The sequence below is a fragment of the Bufo gargarizans genome, chromosome 9 (genome assembly GCF_014858855.1).
Source record: "Bufo gargarizans isolate SCDJY-AF-19 chromosome 9, ASM1485885v1, whole genome shotgun sequence".
NCBI classification, from domain to species: domain Eukaryota; kingdom Metazoa; phylum Chordata; class Amphibia; order Anura; family Bufonidae; genus Bufo; species Bufo gargarizans.
Window position 1 is genome coordinate 16297207 of NC_058088.1, and position 23150 is coordinate 16320356.

Genomic DNA, 23150 nt, shown 5'->3' on the forward strand with positions numbered 1-23150 from the left:
CGGTATGAGTGCAGGCCTAGCCACTAGCCAGTGGGAACAATACAGTATGTGTGGCCTGACACACACGGGCTTACAAACGTGATTAGATCAGAGATAAATTTTCAATCGAATTTTTTTTCCAGCAAGGTATTTGAGTGAATGACACCCTGTAACGGTATGAGTGCAGGCCTAGCCACTAGCCAGTGGGCACAATACAGTATGTGTTGGCCTCACACACACGGGCTTGCAAATGTGATTAGATCACAGAACATTTTTAAATAGAATTTTTTTTCCCTGCAAGGTATTTGAGTGAATGACACCCTGTAACGATATGAGTGCAGGCCTAGCCACTAGCCAGTGTGCACAATACAGTATGTGTTGGCCTCACACACACGGGCTTGCAAATGTGATTAGATCACAGAAAAATGTTAAATATATTTTTTTTTCTGCAAGGTATTTGAGTGAATGACACACTGTAACGGTTTGAGTGCAGGCCTAGCCACTAGCCAGTGGGCACAATACAGTATGTGTTGGCCTGACACACACAGGCTTGCAAATGTGATTATATCACAGAAAAAATTCAAATAGAATTTTTTTTCCCTGCAAGGTATTTGAGTGAATGACACCCTGTAACGATATGAGTGCAGGCCTAGCCACTAGCCAGTGTGCACAATACAGTATGTGTTGGCCTCACACACACGGGCTTGCAAATGTGATTAGATCACAGAAAAATGTTAAATATATATTTTTTTTCTGCAAGGTATTTGAGTGAATGACACACTGTAACGGTTTGAGTGCAGGCCTAGCCACTAGCCAGTGGGCACAATACAGTATGTGTTGGCCTGACACACACAGGCTTGCAAATGTGATTATATCACAGAAAAAATTTAAATATAATTTTTTTCTGCAAGGTATTTGAGTGCATGACACCCTGTAACGGTATGAGTGCAGGCCTAGCCACTAGCCAGTGGGCACAATACAGTATGTGTTGGCCTGACACACACGGGCTTGCAAATGGGATTAGATCACAGAATTTTTTTTAATATAATTTGTTTTTTATCTGCGAGGTATTTTCTGTCACACCCTGTATGAATGGTGTGCGCTGTGCACACCGTGCTGTCTATGACTGAGCCTGCAGCCTCTCACACACGGGCAGCCAGGCAACTGCAATATATATATATGAAAAAAAAAAAGCACACTGATGAACCAGCCCTGAAAAGGGCTTTTTAGGGTGCTGTCTGGACGCTGTTCTTACAGCAGATGAGTCTGTGGACACAAAACAATGCCCTAGCTAACGCTCTCCCTATTGAATCAGCAGCAGCTACACTCTCCCTCCTCTCACTGTGAATGCAGTTTCCGAATGAATCTAAAATGGATGCTGTCCAGGAGGTGGGAGGGTCTGGGAGGGAGGGTCTGCTGCTGATTGGCTGGAATGTGTCTGCTGACTGTGAGGTACAGGGTCAAAGTTTACTCAATGATGATGTATAGGGGGCGGACCGAACATCGCATATGTTCGCCCGCAGCGGCGAACGCGAACAAGCTATGTTCGCCGGGAACTATTCGCCGGCGAATAGTTCGGGACATCACTAATGCTTAGCACTTGTTGGCCCTTTTGCCTTTACTCTGTGGTCCAGCTCACCCCAAACCATCTCGATTGGGTTCAGGTCCGGTGACTGTGGAGGCCAGGTCATCTGGCGCAGCACCCCATTACTCTCCTTCATGGTCAAATAGCCCTTACACAGCTGGAGGTGTGTTTGGGGTCATTGTCCTGTTGAAAAATAAATGATGGTCCAACTAAACGCAAACCGGATGGAATAGCATGCCGCTGCAAGATGCTGTGGTAGCCATGCTGGTTCAGTATGCCTTCAATTTTGAATAAATCCCCAACAGTGTCACCAGCAAAGCACCCCCACACCATCACACCTCCTCCTCCATGCTTCACGGTGGGAACCAGGCATGTAGAGTCCATCCGTTCACCTTTTCTGCGTCGCACAAAGACACGGTGGTTGGAACCAAAGATCTCAAATTTGGACTCATCAGACCAAAGCACAGATTTCCACTTGTCTAATGTCCATTCCTTTTGTTCTTTAGCCCAAACAAGTCTCTTCTGCTTGTTGCCTGTCCTTAGCAGTGGTTTCCTAGCAGATATTCTACCATGAAGGCCTGATTCACACAGTCTCCTCTTAACAGTTGTTCTAGAGATGTGTCTGCTGCTAGAACTCTGTGTGGCATTGACCTGGTCTCTAATCTGAGCTGCTGTTAACCTGCGATTTTGAGGCTGGTGACTCGGATGAACTTATCCTCCGCAGCAGAGGTGACTCTTGGTCTTCCTTTCCTGGGGCGGTCCGCATGTGAGCCAGTTTCTTTGTAGCGCTTGATGGTTTTTGTGACTGCACTTGGGGACACTTTCAAAGTTTTCCCAATCTTTCAGACTGACTGACCTTCATTTCTTAAAGTAATGATGGCCACTCGTTTTTCTTTACTTAGCTGCATTTTTCTTGCCATAATACAAATTCTAACAGTCTATTTAGTAGGACTATAAGCTGTGTATCCACCTGACTTCTCCACAACGCAACTGATGGTCCGAACCCCATTTATAAGGCAAGAAATCCCACTTATTAAACCTGACAGGGCACACCTGTGAAGTGAAAACCATTTCAGGTGACTGCCTCTTGAAGCTCATCAAGAGAATGCCAAGAGTGTGCAAAGCAGTAATCAAAGCAAAAGGTGGCTACTTTGAAGAATCTAGAATATGACATATTTTCAGTTGTTTCACACTTTTTTGTTATGTATATCATTCCACATGTGTTAATTCATAGTTTTGATGCCTTCAGTGTGAATCTACAATTTTCATAGTCATGAAAATAAAGAAAACTCTTTGAATGAGAAGGTGTGTCCAAACTTTTGGTCTGTACTGTATGTATATTTACATATAGGTCTAAAGGTGCCCATGCAGTGACTGGGATCCAAGGGGCAATGTGTAAGTGTGGTGGCCAGATGGGTGTAGTAGTTGGTACTCACGGTTCTGCAGAACTACCTGGGCTGGCGTCTAGTGACTGGAAAAAAGGCACTGAATTCCTTTGGGAAAAACTCTGGTGTTGAAGGATCTCCTGACAGATGTTGGTTGAGGTGCCCTTGGTGGTATGGGTTTTAATGGCAGAGAAGACAGGGTCCCTGAGGTTCGTGACTCCAGCACCCTTGGGTTAAAGTAGGCGATGAGTTTGCACAATAAGGAGACTAGTTCTCTTAACAAATTCCCAGTACTTTACTGAAGCTAGTCCAAAGGGCATCAATGCGCAAAAAAGTAACTTACAGCAAGGTACCTTCTGCAATGGTTTAGGTTAGTTCCCAGAAGTTGCATAAGGGGTTGTTTTACTCTATAGCAATCAATCTTCCTCTCTTGTTTCTCCAGGCTGGAGAGATAAACTATCTCTGCTGTACTGTATAGTCATATACTTTGGGATCCTCTCTAGGAAAACTTTCTCCTGACGTGTGTGTGGCCTTTCTGTCTTTGGTTATGGTGGGCAGCTGTTGGTTGTTGCTTGGAATCTCTCCACCAAATGCAGAGGAGGCTATAGCCTCATAAACAACAATTACCTTCCTTTTCCAATATTCTTGTTCACCTTTAGCTATCTTTCCTGACCCTCCCCCAATGTATATGCATGTATAAGTTGTCCATAGTTAGAAAGCCATTGACAAACACCTCTGGAGGTGTCTTATGTCCTGAGAGAACAAAAAAATTGTGCATTGAAATACATGCACATTCAATTATCAGCTGACTGTATTCTTATGTGTATGGGGACCTTAATTCTGAAGCATCTGACAGCTCTGTGTTGTGCCGTTCCTCTGTTATTCTAGAAATGTATAAATAAATTGACAGCTAAGTGTTACCATTCCTCTTGTTGAAAGGGAATGTCCCTAAACAGTCTTATTCTGGCAGGACTGATTGAGCACTGTGTGCAGTGCCCAACCCCTATTTGGTAACACCTTGTTGTCAATTTAAATGGGTTCTCTGGGAATTATTTAAAATGGCAACAAGAAACTCATTCTAGAATGTGAATTGGGCAGGTGGCATCCACTTGTAGAGCTGCCTGACACTGAGCCACCCTACTCACTGTGCAACGTGATACACTTGAATTGGAGCTGAGTGGCAGTACACCAGCTTTGCCACTAGCGGTATACCAGCATGGCGCCAAAAGGTGCCTGAAACAGCTGAATGGTTGGGGAGGAGACCTGGTCTGGACCCCCACCAATCTGATAACTGGAGGATAGGTCATCTGATATCTATGTCCTAGAAAAACTATTTACAGGATCATAGGTTAGGTGGCACTCCAAGATGGCTGAAGGCTCTTGTCCTAACTTTCAAAGCTGGCTAGAGGTCTAGAGGTCAAAGCTGCAATTGCATTAGTCTCTTGCATGTCCATACCCTTGTGCCTTCAGGGGTTTCCATGATAGCTATGTAACTATGTAACATAGTTTTTGAGTGGTTTTCAACTTAAAGAATGGACCACAGACCATAAGAGTTTATCAGTTGTCTTTAACTCTGTGTCTTCATGTTACACTGGGAAAGAATAACAGTTACAGTTCTCTTAAAAAGTGTGCAATATATGTTACGTAGTGGGTGCATCTCTCCAGGTGGTGCTGTTGCTTGTATGCTAATGGTCACTCTGAAAAGTTGGGGCACTTGAACGTTCTACTTTAAAACTTATTTTTATTAAACACTTATGTGATGTTAAGTATTTTTGCATTAAAAATGACCAAAGTATTTATAACAGTGATACCTTTGTTGGCTAATATAATATTGGCTTAATACTGTACCTTATATATTGTGGTATCTTTTTCACCAAATGGAACCAATGGTGCGCTCCATTTACATACAGTCAGGTCAATAAATATTGGGACATCGACACAATTCTAACATTTTTGACTCTATACACCACCACAATGGACTTGAAATGAAACAAACAAGATGTGCTATAACTGCAGACTGTCAGCTTTAATTTAAGGGTATTTACATCCAAATCAGGTGAACGGTGCAGGAATTACAACAGTTTGCATATGTGCCTCCCACTTGTTAAGGGACCAAAAGTAATGGGACAGAATAGTCATCATAAATCAAACTTTCACTTTTTAATACTTGGTTGCAAATCCTTTGCAGTCAATTACACCATGAAGTCTGGAACGCATAGACATCACCATACACTAGTTTCACTCCCTGTGATGCTCTGCCAGGCCTCTACTGCAACTGTCTTCAATTCCTGCTTGTTCTTGGGGCATTTTCCCTTCAGTTTTGTCTTCAGCAAGTGAAATACATGCTCAATCGGATTCAGGTCAGGTGATTGACTTTGCCATTGCATAAAATTCCACTTCTTTCCCTTAAAAAACTCTTTGGTTGCTTTTGCTATATGCTTTGGGTCATTGTCCATCTGCACTGTGAAGTGCCGTCAAATGAGTTCTGAAGCATTTGGCTGAATATGAGCAGATAATATTGCCTGAAAACACTTCAGAATTCATCCTTCTGCTTTTGTCAGCAGTCACATCATCAATAAATACAAGAAAACCAGTTCCATTGGCAGCCATACATGCCCACACCATGACACTACCACCACCATGCTTCACTGATGGGGTAGTATGCTTAGTATCATGAGCAGTTCCTTTTCATTCTCCATACACTTCTCTTCCCATCACTCTGGTACAAGTTGATATTGGTCTCATCTGTCCATAGGATGTTGTTCCAGAACTGTGAAGGCTTTTTTAGATGTCGTTTGGCAAACTCTAATCTGGCCTTCCTGTTTTTGAGGCTCACCAATGGTTTACATCTTGTGGTGAACCCTCTGTATTCACTCTGGTGAAGTCTTCTCTTGATTGTTGACTTTGGCACACATACACCTACCTCCTGGAGAGTGTTCTTGATCTGGCCAACTGTTGTGAATGGTGTTTTCTTCACCAGGGAAAGAATTCTTCGGTCATCCACCACAGTTGTTTTCCGCGGTCTTCGGGTCTTTTGGTGTTGCTGAGCTCACTAGTGCGTTCCTTCTTTTTAAGAATGTTCCAAACAGTTGTTCTGGCCATGCCTAATGTTTTTGCTATCTCTCTGATGGGTTTGTTTTGTTTTTTCAGCCTAATGATGGCTTGCTTGACTGATAGTGACAGCCCTTTGGATCTCATCTTGAGAGTTGACAGCAACAGATTCCAAATGCAAATAGCAGACTGGAAATGAACTCTGGACCTTTTATCTGCTCATTGTAATTGGGATAATGAGGGAATAACACACACCTGGCCATGGAACAGCTGAGAAGCCAATTGTCCCATTACTTTTGGTCCCTTAACAAGTGGGAGGCACATATGCAAACTGTTGTAATTCCTACACCGTTCATCTGATTTGGATGTAAATACACATTAAAGCTGACAGTCTGCAGGTAAAGCACATCTTGTTCGTTTAATTTCAAATCCATGTGGTGGTGTATAGAGCCGAAAATTTTTGAATTGTGTCCATGTCCCAATATTTATTGACCTGACTGTATGTTTGATTCTTTTTTCACTTGGTATTTTTCTTCTCTTAAGGCACAATTGCCCTTTATATATTATGTGGATGTTATATTTATTTATATTATATAATGTTTATACACTTCAATTACAATTTTCAGCACCATGCCAGTTCTGTCTTCTGGAACGCATTGTGACTAGAGATGAGCGAATCTAAGCTGACGAAGTGGAATTTGATCAGAAGTTTAGGAAAAATGTGATTTGCACCGAAGCCGAATTTCCTTGTGCTTCGTGGTAACGAATCAATTTTTTTTCCTAAAATGGCTGCTGCATTTGGGAGGACATGGAGAAAGGAACTCTGGGAAGGCGGGATCACCCATAATGCCATGCATGCAGCCAATCAGCATCCAGCCAGCCCTGTGATGTCACAGCCCTATAAATATCATCAGCCATCTTAGATTCTGCCATTTACCAGTGTACTTAGTGCAGGGAGAGACGTCAGCAGGCGCTAGGGACATTGGTAGAAAAAACTTCATTGTGCTAAAAAAACGATTTACAAGTGTAGGGTAAGATTATTGAAGGTGTAGGGAAAGGATAGGGAGGAATCATTCCACAGCATTTACGTTGAAATGGGTTCAGTAGAGAGGTTACAGCCTGAGTAAAAGGAACAATCCTATTACACCTTCCTACACTGACTGGTGACCTAAATTGCCAATATACAGCTCTGAAATTCCAGCAAACCGTTCATGTTATTTGGATGCAAGTGCTGTTTTAAATAGGCATTAACAGCGTTTATTACAAGGAAATATTTCTACGTCTTATTTGCCTCTGTGCGGTGCAGTTATATGTTCTAAAGCATTTTTTGGCTTGTATTAGTGGGAAAAAAAGGGTTATTAGCTGTTGTGTGCTGAAGTGAGAAAATGACAGCCCTTTTTGTCATGTGTTAGTAGCAAAAGTAAAATATATTTTCCGTTCAGCGGTGCAGTTATATGTTTTAAAGTCTTTTGTGGCGTGTATTAGTGGCAAAAGAAAAATATATTTTCCGTTCAGTGGTGCAGTTACAGTTGCAAAAAAAAGTATGTGAACCCTTTGGAATTATATGGATTTCTGCACAAATTGGTCATAAAATGTGATCTGATCTTCATCTAAGTCATAACAATAGACAATCACAGTCTGCTTAACCTAATAACACACAAAGATTTAAATGTTACCATGTTTTTATTGAACACACCATGTGAACCCTTGGATTTAATAACTGGTTGAACCTCCTTTGGCAGCAATAACTTCAACCAAACGTTCCCTGTAGTTGCAGATCAGACGTGCACAACGGTCAGGAGTAATTCTTGACCATTCCTTTTTACACAACTGTTTCACAACTGTTTCAGTTAAGCAATATTCTTGGCATGTCTGGTGTGAATCGCTTTCTTGAGGTCATGCCACAGCATCTCAATCGGGTTGAGGTCAGGACTGACTGGGCCACTCCAGAAGGTGTATTTTCTTCTGTTTAAGCCATTATGTTGTTGATTTACTTCTATGCTTTGGGTTGTTGTCCTGTTGCAACACCCATTTTCTGTTGAGCTTCAGCTGGTGGACAGATGGCCTTAAGTTCTCCTGCAAAATGTCTTGATGAACTTGGGAATTCATTTTTCCTTCGACGATAGCAATCCGTCCAGGCCTCTTTTTCTCCACACATAGTGTTGTGTGTTTCTTCCAAACAACTCAACTTTGGTTTTATCTGTCCACAGAATATTTTGCCAGTACTGCTGTGGAACATCTAGGTGCTCTTGTGCAAACTGTAAACGTGCAGCAATGCTTTTTTTGGACAGCAGTGGCTTCCTCTGTGGTATCCTCCCATGAAATCCATTCTGGTTTAGTGTTTTACATATCGTAGATTCGCTAACAGGGATGTTAGCATATGCCAGAGACTTTTGTAAGTCTTTAGCTGACACTCTAGGATTCTTCTTCACCTCATTGAGCAGTCTGCGCTGTGCTCTTGCAGTCATCTTTATAGGACGGCCACTCCTAGGGAGAGTAGCAGCAGTGCTGAACTTTCTCCATTTATAGACAATTTATCTTACCGTGGACTGATGAACAGCAAGGCTTTTGGAGATACTTTTATAACCCTTTCCAGCTTTATGCAAGTCAACAATTCTTAATCGTAGGTCTTCTGAGAGCTCTTTTGTGGGAGGCATCATTCACATCAGGAAATGCTTCTTGTGAAAAGCAAATCCAGAACTGGTGTGTGTTTTTTTATAGGGCAGGGCAGCTGTAACCAACACCTCCAATCTCATCTCATTGATTGGACTCCAGTTGGCTGACACCTCACTCCAATTAGTTCTTGGAGATGTCATTAGTCTAGGGGTTCACAAACTTTTTCCACCTGCACTGTGAATGTTTACATGGTGTGTTCAATAAAAACATGGTAACATTATTAGTTTAAGAAGACTGTGATTGTCTATTGTTATGACTTAGATGAAGATCAGATCACATTTTATGACCAATTTGTGCAGAAATCCATATCATTCCAAAGGGTTCACATACTTTTTCTTGCAATTGTATATGTTCTAAAGCCCTTTTTGCCGTGTTTTAGTGGCAAAAGAAAAATATACTGTATTTGCCCTCATGCAGTGCAGTTATATATTCTAAAGCCCTGTTTGCCATGTATTAGTGGCAAAATAAAAATATATTCGCTGTTAAGCGAACTCCATTATCCTTTCATTGGTGAAATTTTTTATTTCAAACATGTTTTTTTGGGGGAAAATTGATGGGTTATTGTAGTCCTTCTTTTGCTGTATGGACGGAATTACGTTGTCGTGGGTCCTGTAGTAAACATAATGAAGACGCTGATGATAACACACCAGCAGACTTTGCCTGTACCATCTATTCACAATTAAATCAAGCAGCTTCAGTAAGTTGAAAATATTCATGTGCTTTTATCGGCTCCATCTGCATTCGATCTCCACAGCACACAACACATGACAGGAGAGCCTCTGCTTTGGAGTCCAAGTCTAGTTTCTTAAGATCAGGAGTTTGATCAGAATTGTGCACAACATTCTTGCTCCCTGTGCAAAGCCATAAGAAAAGGACTCCATAGGCATACACATCATAGGAAGCTGAAGCTGGTTGCCCCAATTTTAATTCAGGAGCAGTAAATAGCGGGAAGCAAATAGAGGTGGCTGAACTCTGCTGCGCTGTATCTCCTGTGAAGTCAATGTCTCCAACTTTGCCTCTCTCTCGATTTACAGCAAATACATTGTTTTCATGTAGAGATCCAAGAATTATGTTGGAGGCATGTACTGTATGCAAGCCATGTGCGACCTCTCTCATCACTCTCACGCTGTTCTGCACCTGGTTTGCCTGGGTGAATGGAGTCACACAGGGGAGGAACTGCTCTGTGTCCTTCAGCAAGAAATCGAATCCTGGCTTTCTCCGTGACAACACAAAATCGGAACCATGGTGACTGACAATGGGAAATACATGGTGTCGGGGCTGCATCAAGAAGGGCTGAGTCATGCACCCTGCATGGCACACGTGTTCAATCTGGTTGTCAAGCGGTCCTTAACCGCCTCCGGACCGCCTAACGCAGATCTGCGGTCCGGAGGCGGCAGCTCTGCGCAGAGTGACGCATATACGCGTCATCTTGCGAGAGCCGTGACTTCCTGTGAACGCGCGCACACAGGCGCGCGCGTTCACAGGAACGGAAGGTAAGAGACAGGATCTCCAGCCTGCCAGCGGCGATCGTTCGCTGGCAGGCTGGAGATGCGATTTTTTAAACCCCTAACAGGTATATTAGACGCTGTTTTGATAACAGCGTCTAATATACCTGCTACCTGGTCCTCTGGTGGTCCCTTTTGTTTGGATCGACCACCAGAGGACACAGGCAGCTCAGTAAAGTACCACAAAACACCACTACACTACACTACACCCCCCCTGTCACTTATTAACCCCTTATGAACCCCTGATCACCCCATATAGACTCCCTGATCACCCCCCTGTCATTGATCACCCGCCTGTCATTGATCACCCCCCTGTCAGGCTCCGTTCAGACGTCCGTATGATTTTTACGGATCCACGGATACATGGATCGGATCCGCAAAACACATACGGACGTCTGAATGGAGCCTTACAGGGGGGTGATCAATGACAGGCGGGTGATCACCCATATAGATTCCCTGATCACCCCCCTGTCATTGATCACCCCCCTGTCATTGATCACCCCCCTGTAAGGCTCCATTCAGACGTCCGTATGATTTTTACGGATCCACGGATACATGGATCGGATCCGCAAAACACATACGGACGTTTGAATGGAGCCTTACAGGGGGGTGATCAATGACAGGGGGTGATCAGGGAGTCTGTATGGGGGGATCACCCCCCTGTCATTGATCACCCCCCTGTAAGGCTCCATTCAGACGTCCATATGTGTTTTGCGGATCCGATCCATGTATCCGTGGATCCGTAAAAATCATACGGACGTCTGAATGGAGCCTGACAGGGGGGTGATCAATGACGGGGGTGATCACTGACAGGGGGTGATCAGGGAGTGTATATGAGGTGATCACCCCCCTGTCATTGATCACCCCCCTGTCAGGCTCCGTTCAGACGTCTGTATGATTTTTACAGATCCACGGATACATGGATCGGATCCGCAAAACACATACGGACGTCTGAATGGAGCCTTACAGGGGGGTGATCAATGACAGGGGGGTGATCACCTCATATACACTCCCTGATCACCCCCTGTCATTGATCACCCCTCTGTCATATTTTAGCGGGGATATTTTATTTTTATTTTATTTTTCTTACAAAGTCTCATATTCCACTAACTTGTGTCAAAAAATGAAATATCACATGAACTCACCATACCCCTCACGGAATCCAAATGCATAACATTTTTTTGACATTTATATTCCAGACTTCTTCTCACGCTTTCGGGCCCCTAAAATGCCAGGGCAGTATAAATACCCCACATGTGACCCCATTTCGGAAAGAAGACACCCCAAGGTATTCCGTGAGGGGCATATTGAGTCCATGAAAGATTGAAATTTTTGTCCCAAGTTAGCGGAAAGGGAGACTTTGTGAGAAAAAAAAAAAAAATAAAAAATTCTATGAACTCGCCATGCCCCTCATTGAATACCTTGGGGTGTCTTCTTTCCAAAATGGGGTCACATGTGGGGTATTTATACTGCCCTGGCATTTTAGGGGCCCGGAAGCGTGAGAAGAAGTCTGGGATCCAAATGTCTAAAAATGCCCTCCTAAAAGGAGTTTGGGCCGCTTTGTGCATCTAGGCTGCAAAAAAGTGTGACACATCTGGTATCGCCGTACTCAGGAGAAGTTGGGGAATGTGTTTTGGGGTGTCATTTTACATATACCCATGCTGGGTGAGATAAATATCTTGGTCAAATGCCAACTTTGTATAAAAAAATAGGAAAAGTTGTGTTTTGCCAAGATATTTCTCTCACCCAGCATGGGTATATGTAAAATGACACCCCAAAACACATTGCCCAACTTCTTCTGAGTACGGCGATACCAGATGTGTGACACTTTTCTGCCGCCTAGGTGGGCAAAGGGGCACACATTCCAAAGAGCACCTTTAGGATTTCACAGGTCATTTTTTACACATTTTAAATTTCAAACTACTTACCACACATTAGGGCTCCTAGAATGCCAGGGCAGTATAACTACCCCACAAGTGACCCCATTTTGGAAAGAAGACACCCCAAGGTATTCCGTGAGGGGCATGGCGAGTTCCTAGAATTTTTTATTTTTTGTCACAAGTTAGCGGAATATGATGATTTTTTTTTTGATTTTTTTTTTCTTACAAAGTCTCATATTCCACTAACTTGTGACAAAAAATAAAAAATTCTAGGAACTCGCCATGCCCCTCACGGAATACCTTGGGGTGTCTTCTTTCCAAAATGGTGTCACTTGTGGGGTAGGTATACTGCCCTGGCAATTTAGGGGCCCAAATGTGTGGGAAGTAGTTTGAAATCAAAATCTGTAAAAAATGGCTGGTGAAATCCTAAAGGTGCTCTTTGGAATGTGTGCCCCTTTGCCCACCTAGGCTGCAAAAAAGTGTCACATATCTGGTATCGCCGTACTCAGGAGAAGTTGGGGAATGTGTTTTGGGGTGTCATTTTACATATACCCATGCTGGGTGAGAGAAATATCTTGGCAAAATACAACATTTCCCATTTTTTTATACAAAGTTGGCATTTGGCCAAGATATTTATCTCACCCAGCATGGGTATATGTAAAATGACACCCCAAAACACATTCCCCAACTTCTCCTGAGTACAGCGATACCAGATGTGTGACACTTTTTTGCAGCCTAGGTGGGCAAAGGGGCACACATTCCAAAGAGCACCTTTCGGATTTCACCGGTTATTTTTTAGAGATTTTGATTGCAAACTACTTCTCACGCATATGGGCCCCTAAAATGCCAGGGCAGTATAACTACCCCACAAGTGACCCCATTTTGGAAAGAAGACACCTCAGGGTATTTCGTGAGGGGCATGGCGAGTTCCTAGAATTATTTTTTTTTGTCACAAGTTAGTGGAATATGAGACTTTGTAAGAAAAAAATAAAATAAAAAATAAATCATAATTTTCCGCTAACTTGTGACAAAAAATAAAAAGTTCTATGAACTCACTATGCCCATCAGTGAATACCTTAGGGTGTCTACTTTCCGAAATGGGGTCATTTGTGGGATGTTTGTACTGTCTGGGCATTGTAGAACCTCAGGAAACATGACAGGTGCTCAGAAAGTCAGAGCTGTTTCAAAAAGCGGAAATTCACATTTTTGTACCATAGTTTGTAAACGCTATAACTTTTACCCAAACCATTTTTTTTTACCCAAACATTTTTTTTTATCAAAGACATGTAGAACAATTAATTTAGCGAAAAATTTATATATGGATGTCGTTTTTTTTTGCAAAATTTTACAACTTAAAGTGAAAAATATCATTTTTTTGCAAAAAAATCGTTAAATTTCGATTAATAACAAAAAAAGTAAAAATGTCAGCAGCAATGAAATACCACCAAATGAAAGCTCTATTAGTGAGAAGAAAAGGAGGTAAAATTCATTTGGGTGGTAAGTTGCATGACCGAGCAATAAATGGTGAAAGTAGTGTAGTGCAGAAGTGTAAAAAGTGGCCTGGTCATTAAGGGGGTTTTAGCTAGCGGGGTTGAAGTGGTTACGTTTTCCACCCATCTGCAAGACATCCTAAAAATGGCCAGGAAACTTTGCATGCACTTCTGCCACTCGTACACTGCAAAGCACACCCTCCTTGAGCTGCAGAGGCAGAACGGCATCCCTCAACATAGGCTGATATGCGACTTTTCCACACGTTGGAATTCCACCCTCCATATGTTGGACCGACTATACCAACAAAGAAAGGCCGTCAATAATTTCTTGATGATCCAAGCGGACAGGAGTACTCCCCTGTGTAACTTCGAAGTCAGACAGTGGCAGCTCTTGCGTGACACCTGCCGTTTGCTCTGGCCCTTTGTCAGTTGCCAGGACAACAATGTCATTCCACTGCTTCATGTCCTAGAACAGATGCTGGTAAATCTGGCTGGTCAGGGGACTGGAGACGTGGCGCCTAGATCTCACAGCCACATGAGCCCTGTGGGGGCTGAACTGGAGGAGGAGGAGGACATTGGAGCACAAGCAATGTGTAGCGAAATGGGTGTTTTTTCTACACATGTGACAGGAGAGGAGGAGCAGGAGCAGTCATAGAAGCTACAGGGCGATGAGGAAGATGAGGCAGAGGACCCAGACACACCGTGGCAGTATGCAGTGGAGATGGAGGCATGGAGTCCCTCTGAGTAATTTGCACAAATGGCCCGATACATGCTCACTTGCTTACGTAGTTTAGTGTGGCGGGGGCCATAGTTAAGGAGAACTCACCTGTCCACCCTAAATGTGGAGAGACTGACCTTTGTCAAGATGAATCAGGCATGGATCAGTCTGAATTTCCACCCACCAGTGCCTGATGCATCAGACTAGATCATCCATGGTGCCACACCAACACTTTGAGAAAAGAGACCGGTTTCTTCTGGCTACTTGCCTCAGCTAGTATTCTGGTGTTGCCAGTGCCACCCGCCTGAAGCCACACATCTGATGCCTCCTTCTTACACCTACTATCATCAGCAGCAGGGGCGTAGCGTGAGGGGGGCCGGAGGGGCCGTTGCCCCGGGCGCCAAATTGCAGGGGGCGCCAGGCATCCGAAATTTCAATGAGGGCTACGGGAGCCTATGGCTCCCGTCCCCTCCGTTATGCCCCATAGGCTTCAGGCCACTAGGCCTGAAGCCTATAAGGCAGTAGAGGCGAGCGACGCAGGACTCGGTCACGATAACCTCACTGTGACCTCCTGCGTCGGGTCTCGCGAGATGACGCGATGACGCGGCGCAGGAAGGCACAGTGAGGCGTTCGTGACCGCCTGCGGCGGGAACAAGCGGGTATGGAGATAGGTAAGTATTTTTTTTTAATGTTAACTTACCTAATTGCAGAGGCTCTGGCGGCAGTATGGGGGGTGGGAGAGGAGAGGAGAGGACTGGAGCAGAAAGGCTTCAATGGCATTGGCACAGCAATAAGAGGGGCGATTATATTAGCAAAGAGGGGGGCCAGTACATTAATAACAGAGGGGCCATTACATTAATAACAAAGAGGGGGACATTATATTAGCAAAGAGGGGGCCAGTACATTAATAGCAAAGAGGGGGACATTACATTAGCAAAGAGGGGGCCAGTACATTAATAGCAAAGAGGGGGACATTACATTAGCAAAGAGGGGGCCAGTACATTAATAGCAAAGAGGGGGACATTACATTAGCAAAGAGGGGGCCAGTACATTAATAATAAAAAGGGGGCCATTATATTAATAATAAAGAGGGGGCCAGTACATTATTAATAAAAAGGGGGCCATTATATTAATAATAAAGAGGGGGCCAGTACATTATTATTATTAATGTAATGACCCCCTCTTCATTATTAATGTAATGACCCCCTCTTTATTATTAATATAATGGCCCCCTCTTTATTATTAATGTAATGGCCCCTCTTTATTATTAATGTAATGCCCCCTCTTTATTATTAATGTAATGACCCCCTCTTTATTATTAATGTAATGACCCCCTCTTTATTATTAATATAATGGCCCCCTCTTTATTATTAATATAATGACCCCCTCTTCATTATTAATGTAATGGCCCCTCTTTATTATTAATGTATTGGCCCCCTCTTTATTATTAATATAATGGCCCCTCTTTATTATTAATGTAATGACCCCCTCTTTATTATTAATGTAATGGCCCCTCTTTATTATTAATATAATGACCCCCTCTTCATTATTAATGTAATGGCCCCTCTTTATTATTAATGTATTGGCCCCCTCTTTATTATTAATATAATGGCCCCTCTTTATTATTAATGTAATGACCCCCTCTTTATTATTAATATAATGGCCCCTCTTTATTATTAATATAATGACCCCATCTTTGTTATGAATGTAATGACCCCCTCTTTGTTATGAATGTAATGACCCCCTCTTTATTATTAATGTAATGACCCCCTCTTTGCTAATATAATGGCCCCCTCTTTGTTATTAAAGAGAGGGCCAGTACATTAATAATAAAGAGGGGGCCATTATAATATACAGGGGGAATGAAAGCTATCTGTCTGGCTCTAGCTCAGTATTGGGGGGCAGCAGGATGACAGTGTTGAAGGAAGGAGAGCATGATAGTAAAGTGAGGAACCTAAATTTTTTTCGGTGAAACTCTGCAGAGACTAGAAGCGGCTGAAAGAAGTTATCATGGCGGTCTTATCTCTGAATGAAGACGTCGAGGAGAGTCTACATCACAGGAGACGTCACTGGATGTAACAGGTATGGTGCGGTATTCTACTGTAATAATAATGTCCATCCACATATCTGTTTCATGGTAGGGTTGGGGGAGAAGATTGAGAATTTGGCCCATACTGCCGCATTCTGGCCCCAGACTTCAGGTCACACTGTACGTGTTCAGAATTCTGGGGCCTCACACCCATCTACTACATTATCTGTACTCAGAGAGTTATCTCTGTGTTATCTGAGGTGTAACATAGGACTGCTAGTGATCTACTACAGTATCTGTTAAAAGTGGCGTGCCTGGGGTAGGCGCGGGGGGGGGGGGGGGCGCAATTTTTGGCTTGCCCCGGGTGCTGGCAACCCACGCTACGCCACTGATCAGCAGGTATTGCCACCCACCTCCACACTCTGTCACTGGGTCACTCTGTGGTCTCTTGATGCTGCTGCTACCTTCACAATATGTCACCTTGCCACTCTGTGGTCTCCTGATACTGCTGTTACCTCAACACTATGTCACCTTGCCACTCTGTGGCTCCCTCATGCTGCTGCTGCCACCTCCACACTGTCACCTTGCCACTCTGTGGTCTCCTGATGCTGCTGCCACCTCCACACTCTGTCATTGTGCCACTCTGTCGCCTCCTGATGCTGCTTCCACCTCACCACTATGTCATAGGGACAGTCTGTGGACTTCTTATGCTGTTCTCACCCTCCCCACATCATAACAGGGCCTTTATTTAGCCTTTTTGGCTTGGCTGACATCATTATTTATTTGACCCTTCTTCTGATCTGTCCAAAGGAAGGAAAAATGAGAGGCACAACGGATCCACTCTGTGTAGAAGTTCTAATGCCTGTATGGTCCAATCAGAATTGGCTTATGATTTGGTAGCCAAAAGCAGGAGTAGGTACAAAACACAGAAGACATGCAAATATTCCGTTCACGTGTCATCTCTGTTTTGGATCCACTTCAGTTTTTTTGGGTATTAGCAATACTGATAGATTACTGACTAAATGCTGACCGGCTGCTTCACAGACAGGATCAGTTTTTTGGGGGGTTATTGATATCTGATGGATCAGAGGAAGGGCAAATTAATCAATCAGTGACATCAACACAAACTTACTGGTGACACCCTCTCCACTCTTTAAATACAATATAATTAGAGTTGAGCGAACACCTGGATGTTCGGGTTCGAGAAGTTCGGCTGAACTTCCCGGAAATGTTCGGGTTCGGGATCCGAACCCGATCCGAACTTCGTCCCGAACCCGAACCCCATTGAAGTCAATGGGGACCCGAACTTTTCGGTACTAAAAAAGCCGTAAAACAGCCCAGGAAAGGGCTAGAGGGCTGCAAAAGGCAGCAACATGTAGGTAAATCCCCTGCAAACAAATGTGGATAGGGAAATGAATTAAAATAAAAATTTAATAAATAAAAATTAACCAAAATCAATTGGAGAGAGGTCCCATAGCAGAGAATCTGGCTTCACGTCACCCACCACTGGAACAGTCCATTCTCAGATATTTAGGCCCCGGCACCCAGGCAGAGGAGAGAGGTCCCGTAACAGAGAATCTGTCTTCATGTCAGCAGAGAATCAGTCTGCATGTCATAGCAGAGAATCAGGCTTCACGTCAGCCACCACTGCAACAGTCCATTGTCATAAATTTAGGCCAAGCACCCAGGCAGAGGAGAGAGGTCCCGTAACAGACAATCTGGCTTTATGTCAGCAGAGAATCAGTCTTCATATCATAGCAGAGAATCAGGCTTCACGTCACCCACCACTGTAAGAGTCCATTTTCATAAATTTAGGCCAAGCACCCAGGCAGAGGAGAGAGGTCCCGTAACAGACAATCTGGCTTCATGTCAGCAGAGAATCAGTCTTCATATCATAGCAGAGAATCAGGCTTCACGTCAGCCACCAATGCAACAGTCCATTGTCAGATATTTAGGCCCATTACCCAGGCAGAGGAGAGAGGTCCCGTAACAGACAATCAGGCTTCACGTCAGCCACCAGTGCAACAGTCCATTGGCATATATTTAGGCCCAGCACCCAGGCAGAGGAGAGAGGTCCCTTAACAGAGAATCTGGCTTCATGTCAGCAGAGAATCAGTCTGCATGTCATAGCAGAGAATCAGGCTTCACGTCAGCCACCACTGCAACAGTCCATTTTCATAAATTTAGGCCAAGCACCCAGGCAGAGGAGAGAGGTCCCGTAACAGACAATCTGGCTTCATGTCAGCAGAGAATCAGTCTTCATATCATAGCAGAGAATCAGGCTTCACGTCACCCACCACTGTAAGAGTCCATTTTCATAAATTTAGGCCCAGCACCCAGGCAGAGGAGAGAGGTCCCGTAACAGACAATCTGGCTTCATGTCAGCAGAGAATCAGTCTTCATATCATAGCAGAGAATCAGGCTTCACGTCAGCCACCAATGCAACAGTCCATTGTCAGATATTTAGGCCCAGCACCCAGGCAGAGGAGAGAGGTCCCGTAACAGACAATCAGGCTTCACGTCAGCCACCAGTGCAACAGTCCATTGGCATATATTTAGGCCCAGCACCCAGGCAGAGGAGAGAGGTCCCGTAACAGAGAATCTGGCTTCATGTCAGCAGAGAATCAGTCTGCATGTCATAGCAGAGAATCAGGCTTCACGTCAGCCACCACTGCAACAGTCCATTTTTATAAATTTAGGCCAAGCACCCAGGCAGAGGAGAGAGGTCCCGTAACAGACAATCTGGCTTCATGTCAGCAGAGAATCAGTCTTCATATCATAGCAGAGAATCAGGCTTCACGTCACCCACCACTGTAAGAGTCCATTTTCATAAATTTAGGCCCAGCACCCAGGCAGAGGAGAGAGGTCCCGTAACAGACAATCTGGCTTCATGTCAGCAGAGAATCAGTCTTCATATCATAGCAGAGAATCAGGCTTCACGTCAGCCACCAATGCAACAGTCCATTGTCAGATATTTAGGCCCAGCACCCAGGCAGAGGAGAGAGGTCCCGTAACAGACAATCAGGCTTCACGTCAGCCACCAGTGCAACAGTCCATTGGCATATATTTAGGCCCAGCACCCAGGCAGAGGAGAGAGGTCCCGTAACAGAGAATCTGGCTTCATGTCAGCAGAGAATTAGTCTGCATGTCATAGCAGAGAATCAGGCTTCACGTCACCCAACATTGGAACAGTCCATTGGCATATATTTAGGCCCCGGCACCCAGACAGAGGAGAGGTTCATTCAAATTTGGGTAGCCTCGCAATATAATGGTAAAATGAAAATAAAAATAGGATTGAATGAGGAAGTGCCCTGGAGTACAATAATATATGGTTAAGGGGAGGTAGTTAATGTCTAATCTGGACAAGGGACGGACAGGTCCTGTGGGATCCATGCCTGGTTCATTTTTATGAACGTCAGCTTGTCCACATTGGCTGTAGACAGGCGGCTGCGTTTGTCTGTAATGACACCCCCTGCCGTGCTGGATACACGTTCAGACAAAACGCTGGCCGCCGGGCAGGCCAGCACCTCCAAGGCATAAAAGGCTAGCTCTGGCCACGTGGACAATTTAGAGACCCAGTAGTTAAATGGGGCCGAACCATCAGTCAGTACGTGGAGGGGTGTGCACACGTACTGTTCCACCATGTTAGTGAAATGTTGCCTCCTGCTAACACGCTGCGTATCAGGTGGTGGTGCAGTTAGCTGTGGCGTGTTGACAAAACTTTTCCACATCTCTGCCATGCTAACCCTGCCCTCAGAGGAGCTGGCCGTGACACAGCTGCCTTGGCGACCTCTTGCTCCTCCTCTGCCTTGGCCTTGGGCTTCCACTTGTTCCCCTGTGACATTTGGGAATTCTCTCAGTAGCGCGTCTACCAACGTGCGCTTGTACTCGCGCATCTTCCTATCACGCTCCAGTGCAGGAAGTAAGGTGGGCACATTGTCTTTGTAGCGTGGATCCAGCAGGGTGGCAACCCAGTAGTCCGCACACGTTAAAATGTGGGCAACTCTGCTGTTGTTGCGCAGGCACTGCAGCATGTAGTCGCTCATGTGTGCCAGGCTGCCCAGGGGTAAGGACAAGCTGTCCTCTGTGGGAGGCGTATCGTCATCGTCCTACCTTTCCCCCCAGCCACGCACCAGTGATGGACCCGAGCTGCGTTGGGTGCCACCCCGCTGTGACCATGCTTCATCCTCATCCTCCTCCACCTCCTCCTCATCCTCGTCCTCCTTGTCCTCCAGTAGTGGGCCCTGGCTGGCCACATTTGTACCTGGCCTCTGCTGTTGCCAAAAACCTCCCTCTGAGTCACTTCGAAGAGACTGGCCTGAAAGTGCTAAAAATGACCCCTCTTCCTCCTCCTCCTCCTCCTCCTCCTCCTGGGCCACCTCCTCTTCCATCATCGCCCTAAGTGTTTTCTCAAGGAGACATAGAAGTGGTATTGTAACGCTGATAACGGCGTCATCGCCACTGGCCATGTTGGTGGAGTACTCGAAACAGCGCAACAGGGCACACAGGTCTCGCATGGAGGCCCAGTCATTGGTGGTGAAGTGGTGCTGTTCTGTAGTGCGACTGACCCGTGCGTGCTGCAGCTGAAACTCCACTATGGCCTGCTGCTGCTCGCACAGTCTGTCCAGCATGTGCAAGGTGGAGTTCCACCTGGTGGGCATGTCGCATATGAGGCGGTGAGCGGGAATGCCGAAGTTACGCTGTAGCGCAGACAGGCGAGCAGCAGCAGGATGTGAACGCCGGAAGCGCGAACAGACGGCCCGCACTTTATGCAGCAGCTCTGACATGTCGGGGTAGTTGTGAATGAACTTCTGCACCACCAAATTCAGCACATGCGCCAAGCAAGGGATGTGCTTCAAACCGGCTAGTCCCAGAGCTGCAACGAGATTTCGCCCATTATCACACACCACCAGGCCGGGCTTGAGGCTCACCGGCAGCAACCACTCATCGGTCTGTTGTTCTATACCCCGCCACAACTCCTGTGCGGTGTGGGGCCTGTCCCCCAAACATATGAGTTTCAGAATGGCCTGCTGACGTTTACCCCGGGCTGTGCTGAAGTTGGTGGTGAAGGTGTGTGGCTAACTGGATGAGCAGGTGGAAGAAGAGGAGGAGGAAGCCGAGTAGGAGGAGGTGGCAACAGGAGGCAAAGAATGTTGCCCTGTGATCCTTGGCGGCGGAAGGACGTGCGCCAAACAGCTCTCCGCTTGGGGCCCAGCTGCCACTACTTTTACCCAGTGTGCAGTTAGGGAGATATAGCGTCCCTGGCCGTGTTTACTGGTCCACGTATCTGTGGTTAGGTGGACCTTGCCACAGATGGCGTTGCGCAGTGCACACTTGATTTTATCGGATACTTGGTTGTGCAGGGAAGGCACGGCTCTCCTGGAGAAGTAGTGCCGGCTGGGAACAACATACTGTGGGACAGCAAGCGACATGAGCTGTTTGAAGCTGTCTGTGTCCACCAGCCTAAATGACAGCATTTCATAGGCCAGTAGTTTAGAAATGCTGGCATTCAGGGCCAGGGATCGAGGGTGGCTAGGTGGGAATTTACACTTTCTCTCAAATGTTTGTGAGATGGAGAGCTGAACGCTGCCGTGTGACATGGTTGAGATGCTTGGTGACGGAGGTGGTGGTGGTGTTGGTGGTACATCCCCTGTTTGCTGGGCGGCAGGTGCCAACGTTCCTCCAGAGGCGGAGGAAGAGGCCGAGGCGGCAGCAGCAGAAGAGGCCGAGGCGGCAGCAGCAGAAGAGGTAGCAGGGGGAGCCTGAGTGACTTCCTTGGTTTTAAGGTGTTTACTCCACTGCAGTCCATGCTTTGCATGCAGGTGCCTGGTCATGCAGGTTGTGCTCAGGTTCAGAACGTTAATGCCTCGCTTCAGGCTCTGATGGCACAGCGTGCAAACCACTCGGGTCTTGTCGTCAGCACATTGTTTGAAGAAGTGCCATGCCAGGGAACTCCTTGAAGCTGCCTTTGGGGTGCTCGGTCCCAGATGGCGGCGGTCAGTAGCAGGCGGAGTCTCTTGGCGGCGGGTGTTCTGCTTTTGCCCACTGCTCCCTCTTTTGCTACGCTGTTGGCTCGGTCTCACCACTGCCTCTTCCTCCGAACTGTGAAAGTCAGTGGCACGACCTTCATTCCATGTGGGGTCTAGGACCTCATCGTCCCCTGCATCGTCTTCCACCCAGTCTTGATCCCTGACCTCCTGTTCAGTCTGCACACTGCAGAAAGACGCAGCAGTTGGCACCTGTGTTTCGTCATCATCAGAGACATGCTGAGGTGGTATTCCCATGTCCTCATCATCAGGAAACATAAGTGGTTGTGCGTCAGTGCATTCTATGTCTTTCACCGCTGGGAAAGGGCTAGGTGGATGCCCTTGGGAAACCCTGCCAGCGGAGTCTTCAAACAGCATAAGAGACTGCTGCATAACTTGAGGCTGAGACAGTTTCCCAGGTATGCATGGGGGTGATGTGACAGACTGATGGGGTTGGTTTTCAGGCGCCATCTGTGCGCTTTCTGCAGAAGACTGGGTGGGGGATAATGTGAACGTGTTGGATCCACTGCCGGCCACCCAATTGACTAATGCCTGTACCTGTTCAGGCCTTACCATCCTTAGAACGGCATTGGGCCCCACCATATATCGCTGTAAATTCTGGCGGCTACTGGGACCTGAGGTAGTTGGTACACTAGGACGTGTGGATGTGGCAGAACGGCCACGTCCTCTCCCAGCACCAGAGGGTCCACTAACACCACCATGACCATATCCACGTCCGCGTCCCTTACTAGATGTTTTCCTCATTGTTATCGTTCACCACAACAACAAAAATATTATTTGGCCCAATGTATTGTATTCAAATTCA